We start from the raw sequence: 7,868 nt of genomic DNA, 5'->3' as shown, positions 1-7,868 counted from the left end.
TAATAAATATTTTTTATCTATACAACTATATAATTTGGAAATGTTTATATATTTATATATATCTGTCACACTTTTTTTGCCCGTTACAACAATTAAAAATTATTTAAAATAACGGTTAAATTAAAAGTATAAAACATTTTTATGTATTGTTGTACACATGCATTACAACTATATAATTAGTTTATATACAATAACGAAACAATAGATTGTTAATCTCGTTATCTCTCATCAAGTCTAACATATAGTAAAATAATTTTAAATTTCAGTTAGAAATCAACCAATCAATCAAACAAACAATATCTTTAAAAATATAAAATTCTTTAAAAGTATAAGATATAAATAATACACAAATATAATGGCAATGCAGGGTCAGCCACCATCACCGCCACCAATACCGCCGAAACCGCCAACACCACCGGCTTCGGCAGGTGTGACCACTAGCCAAACATCCTGTGCTCAGCCAACACTTCTCCAAATGAATGTTGTGATACATTACGATCAGGCATTTGATCAAAATATGTCATTCATGCGATCCATCAAAGTGTTTGTCATGTCATACATTGGCTTCGATCAACTAAGTCCACAGTTGTATCAGCAAAAACTACAAGAGTATGTCCAAGCGATGAGTCAACTGTACGGTGTGACACAAATGCCAAACCAGATGATGCAGACCGTCAATAATTGGTTGGCCGCAGAAAGTTATTATATTGTCTTCGATGTGGCCTACTTTAGACATCGACCGGGCATACAGTCGGCTAGAATTAGATTTACTAACCAAATGTTTGGTGATTTAGACTTGGATTTGGATCCGGCTGTCGGCCGACAAAACCAAAAACAGATGGCATTTCAATTGACTTTCAATCAATTGCATCACTTTCGGGTCAACAATGTTGTTATGACTATTACTTTGGAACTCGTGTTGACCGGTCAGCAGCAGCCGATAACTGTCGGTACGTTTGACTATGAGTTTGGTCGCGTCCACGCCGAAGGATTCTACGATTGGATCAGATTTGGTAATGAAGAGCAGGTTTTACTTAACACTGTCATCGAGTGCGAAGCGGAACAAGTATTTCCAACCGATTGGGTCGTCAATTATCACATGCATTCGTTAATATGGGCACTACGGCAACGGCTAGAAAGTTGGAGGGCCTTAAACCACCGACCTATACACCAATCAGTGGCCAATAGAACAGCTACCGTACTATATCGCAATTATGTCGATCCCAACAGTGAGGCAGCATTCTGGTCCGACCATCCGGCCGGTACTGGTTTTGATTTACAAAGGGTCCGGTTTATGGATTTACAAATGGGATTACAAACCACTGACTATTTTGCCAGCAAAGACTGTCTGTGCAGCGAATGGTGTAATTGGAACGCATTTTTTAATTATAATCCAATTTATCGGTTCCTCTTTATACGGCACAGTCAGACATATTTACAGTACAAAGTAAACAAACCGGAAATCTATATGTACGCAGTGGCCATACATTTATGCTATTTACGAAAAAATCTGGCCATAGATGTGGCCACACCTGAAACACCATTACTTCGTCTGCTGGCTCAAGCAATCAACTACAAGGAACTGTTCTATAGTGAACTGTTCCTCAAGGATCCACAATTTCGACAACTATATCCTCTTAGTTATCCTCCGCCGCATATACTCAGTGGTGCCACATATCTCATACTTCGAGCTTCGACTCCGGTTTACGATCTGTGCTATCAATCAGATACTGAACCGTTTGGTGATAACTGTGTCAACAATTTTATCAACTATTGTCTAAACTTAGCTAAACTTCACCGAAGTATTTCTGCACACTATGTTAGTCGAAATGATCTCCGAAACTGGCGTAAAGAAATGGACGAAATGCTCCGAAACATTTACAGCCAATTTCTACCGTTTTGCTGTATCTATACGTTTGGTCAGAGGATTGTCGGAAGCGATCTACTGTTTGATATGCGAACATTCAGTAATACTTTGGCAAAACGGGTCCCCGACGTATATGTCCGCCAGTGTCGCAAACAAATAGTACGAATCGGATCGGATGGCAATCCACTGAACAGTCAGTACAAGTGTCAGCCTGTAGTCCATTCGCTGGTCAGCTGTCATCGATTGATTCAGATGTTTGAAGAAACGATAGGCAAATCCGATTCCAGACAAGGCATAGATAGCACATGTGATTGCTATGTAGATGTCGACGGATCACTTGCCGCACAAATTCAACTAATCTTTTGCGACTTTTACGTCAACCAGCAATGGCTTACCAATCGAAACCTCAAGTTCTTGGAAATACCGTTGACTGTCTGCTATACGCTTAAGCTATACGCCATTATCCATAATCTTCAACTGTATTTCTGTCAGTATATGTTCGCCAAACGGGACGTACCGTTCGACAGCCTAAACGACTTTGAGTTAATTTTCGACAACCAATTGGTCGAACAGACTCTCAGCTCAAATCATTACATAGATTTGTTTACATTCAACGATATGATGCGTACAGCTGTCGGCATCTTCTATGACAACTACTGGGGCAAAGCGGACCACATGACAGCTGCCAATCCAGATAGCAATCAATGTCTCGAATCGGCACTGTTTGAACACCAGCGGACCTATTTCTGGTGGCGAAATGGCGGCGATCAACGGTTCAAATTTGTACAGATATTGACCTCATTTGAAGATGCAATGAATGACGTGCTTATGGAAGCCGACATCGTATTCAAAGACTATATATTATCAACCACTTGTCCGGTTCAATATACTTATGACTACACCACCGAAGTGCTCGACTATTTGGTCTACTATTTGGTAAAAGCCATTTGTTATACAATTTTTCGGACGGCACGTGAAATGCATAAAAAGTTATACGAGCAAGAAGTGACACCACTGGTAGCTAATCATCGCATGTATGCACTCAGTAGACCCGGTTATACACCTATATTTCGGACATTGAGAACAGTATTGGCCACTCTTGAGAACGTCGGTCAAAAGTACGCGCTCTTTGATGACGAAGCAGAAAGAATTGCCGACACTATTACCGAAACCAAGTCACTGGTCAGAAATCTCTATAAAAAGCACTACTACTCTATTGGCAAACAGTTTTACGAAGAGATCCACAATATCTATCATTTACCGCATCAACGTTTGACCTCACAGTTCAGACCTACGTTCGGTGTCATACATTTTGCCAATGGTTTCGGTTTTTTGGCCGCTCTGATAGACGAATTCAGAACCAGCTATCGTCACTTCTATAAGCTGATCGCGAAAAACATATTCCACCAGCCAGTCGTAGTGTCGGCCAACATGCCGTGGCAGGTTGTCCTGCAAAGCTGTCGCCAAGTTGTTGCCCAGTATCTCAACACACCCGATGCCATTGAATTGGGTCAACCGTTGATGCATCCGATCTGGCAAAACACTTTGACAACAGTTATCGCTGACTTTAATCAGGGAACTGAACAAAATTTGAACATTAATTTGGCCGCCGCTAACATCTAAAGATATTGTCCAGTCATTGATTGATTGATTGATTGATTGATTGACAGTTGAAATACTAATTCAAATTAATTATATTGTCTCAAATAAAGTAAAATTAAACATTTAGTTAATTTTGTGTTTTTTTTTAAAAAAATATTATACTTAAACAGCAGTTTTGTGTAAAAATTAATTTTAAAAATACAAAATTATTTATATATTATAAATATCATCTGTTATAATATATGAGAGATTTTTTTATATATACATTTTACTAATTACTAATATTTTTACTAATTTTGCAGTATAGTATTATTTAAATAATAAAAATAATAATTTTTATATATTTTACAATAATCTATGGGATTAAATGTCAAGTTTTTTTTTGAAGACAAACCTAACCTTTTTATTGGCCAATTTAGAAATATTTTTTTTTAATTATAATTAGACATTAAATATATTTATGACTTATCTAATAATTATAATAACAAATTTGTCAAAATAATTATCAATTAGCATACTATTGATAATTGTGTTCCCATTGAACAACGATAACAAGACCTATAGTAATAGCAAAACAATAGATTGTTAATCTCGTATTTAAAAAAAACTAAATAAATTAAATTGTTTTAAAATTTAGATTTTATTTCAGTTACAAATCAATCAATCAATTTAATCAAACAATTCAATCAATTTCTGATAAATATAATAATAATAATATTCATTAAATATTTAGCCATAAGATATCAATAGTGTCAACAGATAATGGCAATGCAGGGTCAGCCACCATCACCGCCACCAATACCGCCGAAACCGCCAACACCGCCGGCTTCGGCAGGTGTGACAAGTATTATAAGATCCTGTGCACAGTTATCATTGACCCAAATGAATGTTACGTTACCATTCAAACAGACATTCGACAGTAATCTATCGTTCATTCGGTCCATCAAAGTGTTTGTCATGTCATACATTGGCTACAATCAACTGTGTCCACAACTGTATCAGCAAAAACTACAAGAGTATGTCCAAGCGATGAGCCAGCTGTACGATGTGACACAAATACCTAACCAATTGATTCAAAAGGTCGAGACATTGCTGAGCACCGAAAATTATACAATTGTTTTCGATGTGGCCTACTTTAGACACCGACCTGGAGTAGAGTCGGCTAGGATTACATACGTTCAGCAAATAATTGGTTCAATGGACTTGGATTTGGATCCGAATGTCGGCCAACAAAAAGAAAAAGAGATGGTATTTCGACTGAATCCCAATCAACTGCGCGACTTTCGTGTCAACAATACTGTAATTACTATGACTTTGCAGCTGGTGTTGGCCGGTCAGCAGCAGCCAATTACTGCCGGTACGTTTGACTTCGAGTTTGGTCGCATCCATGCCGAAGGATTCTACGATTGGATCAGATTTGGTAACGAAGAGCAGATCTTATTAAATATGGTTATCGAGTGCGAACAGGAACCGGGATTTACTCAGGAATGGGTCGTCGATTTTCACATGCATTCGTTAATATGGGCACTACGGCAACGGCTAGCGAGTTGGAGGGCCTTAAACCATCGACCTCTACATCAATCAGTGACCAATAGAACAGCTACCGTACTATATCGCAATTATGTCGATCCCAACAGTGAGGAAGCCTTTTGGCCCAACCATCCACCCGCTACTGGTTTTGATTTACAAAGGGTACGGTTTATGGATTTACAAATGGGATTACAAACCACTGACTATTTTACCAGCAAAGTCTGTCTGTGCAGCGAATGGTGTAATTGGAGCGCATTTTTTAATTTTAATCCAATTTATCGGTTTCTCTTTATAAGACACAGTCAGACATATTTACAGTACAAAGCAAACAAACCGGAAATCTATATGTATTCAGTGGCTATACATCTATTCTATTTAAGACAAAATCTGGCCATAGATGTGGCCACACCTGAAACACCATTACTTCGTCTGCTGGCTCAAGCAATCGACTACAAGGAACTGTTCTACAATCATTTGTTCCTAAAGAATGAACACTTTAAACAACTATATCCTAATAGTTATCCCGAACCCCATATACTCAGTGGTGCCACATATCAGATACTTCGTACGGCAACTCCGGTTTTTGATCTGTGCTATCAATCAGATACCGAACCGTTTGGCGAAAACTGTGTCAACAATTTTGTTGAATACTGTGTCAACTTAGCTAAACTTCACCGAAGAATTGGTCCCCACTATATCCAACCGCAATATATGAAATACTGGCGCAAAGAAATCGAAATGGTTGAAAGACAACTGTTCAGACAATTTCTGCCCAATTGCTGTATCTATACGTTTACCCGAAGTATTGCCGGCTCTAACAAACTGTTCGATAAGCAAACATTCGGCACAAATTTGGCCAATCGGGTCACCGATGTATATGTCCGCCAGTGTCGCGAACAGGTTTTACGAATCACATCGGATGGCAATCCACTGAATAGTCCGTTCAAATGTCAGCCAGTAATCAATTCGCTGGTCGGCTGTCACCGATTAATCCAGCGATTCGAGGAGACGATCGGCAAAGCCGAGTACGGCGGCGTATCCATCACTTGCGACTGCTATGTTCACGTCGACCAAACTCTTGCACAACAAATACAACTAATCCATTGCGACTTTTACGTCCACCAGCAGTGGCTTACCAATCAAAACATCATGGATTTGGAGCTGCCGTTGACTGTCTGCTATACATTAAAACTGTACGCCATTAGCCATAATCTTCAACAATATTTCACTAATTATATGTTTAAGAAAAATGACGCTCCGTTTGATGCGCTAAATGATTTTGAGTTGATTTTCGACAACCAAATGGTCGAACAGACTCTCAGATCAATTCATTACATCGATTTGTTTACCTTTAGCGACACAATATCAACGGCTATCGGCGCCTTCTACGTGCACTACTGGGGAAAAGCAATCCATACAACAACAGTCAATCCGAGCAGCAATTATTGTATTCAATCGGCACTAAATGAATACAGGAAAACCTATTTCTGGTGGCGCAATGGCGGCGATCAACGGTTCAGATTTGTACAGATATTGAACACATTTAACAATGCAATGAATGACGTGCTTATCGATGCCGACACCGTATTTCAAGACTACATATTGACCACCATTTTTCATGTTCAGTCCACTTATGATTACGCCAGCGAAGTACTCGACTATTTAGTCTATTATTTGGTAAAAGCCGTTTGTTATACAATCTTTCGGACGGCAAATGAAATGCACAAAATGCTGAACGAATTAGCAGTAGAATCGCTGATTGCCAATCATCGCATGTATGCGCTCAGTAGACCCGGTTGGACACCAATATTTCGGACACTGAGAACAGTATTGGCCACTCTTGAGACCGTCGGTCAAAAGTACGCGCTCTATGACGACGAAACAGACAGAATTGCCGACGCTATCATCGAAACCCAATCACTGGTTAAACGTCTATATAATAAACATTATTTCGCAATTGTCGGACAGTTTTACGAAGAAATATATGATATCTACCATTTAGCTCCAAAAGACATTACTTCACCATTCAGACCTACCTTCGGTGTCGTACATTTGGCCAATGGTTTCGGTTTTATGGCCGCTTTTATGGATGACTACCGAAATAGCTATCATTACATATACAAGCTGTTCATGAGAACCATATTGAACCGGATAAATGTAGCGCCGGCCAACATGCCGTGGCGTGGTTTCCTACAAGGATGTGAAACAATTATTAAACAGTATCTTAACAATGCAGATGCCATCCAAATGGGTCAACCGTTGTTGCATCCGATCTGGCAAAACAGTTTGCCAACAGTTATACCACAGTTTGATGCGGGAACTGAACAAAATTTGAACATTAATTTGGCCGCCGCTGACGTCTAAGCCGATTGATTCTGTGTTAACTAATCAATGAATTTGTTGTATCATTTCGTTTAGTCTAATAAAGTTATATTTAGTTATTATTATATAATTTTTTGTTTTTTAAATTAATTTTTGCTGCTTTTAAAAATTATTCTATTATAACAATAATAACATAATTAAATATCATTTATAAATTATAATACTGAAAAGTAATATTTATATAAAATTTTCATATTTAGTTAAAATTAATATATAAAATATTTAAATAATGGTATCAAATGAGATATACCGGTATATATAGATATTTTAATAATACAGTATTTAATAATAACAAAACATTGTTAATCTCGTACTTTACATATTAAATAAAATATAGTAATATTAGGGAACAAAAATGGTTATACTGTATGTGCCGTATCGGTACTTTTATACTTTAAATTATTATAAACTACACACCCATCCTAACCCTCCCAACCCACCCAATTTAAACTAAAAACATTTATAAAAAAAGTAATGGTTTTAATAA

The sequence above is a fragment of the Oppia nitens genome, unplaced genomic scaffold (assembly GCF_028296485.1).
Source record: "Oppia nitens isolate AA-2021 unplaced genomic scaffold, nextdenovo-longstitch-racon4-pilon3 scaffold29_pilon_pilon_pilon, whole genome shotgun sequence".
NCBI classification, from domain to species: domain Eukaryota; kingdom Metazoa; phylum Arthropoda; class Arachnida; order Sarcoptiformes; family Oppiidae; genus Oppia; species Oppia nitens.
This window is presented reverse-complemented; position numbering follows the sequence as displayed.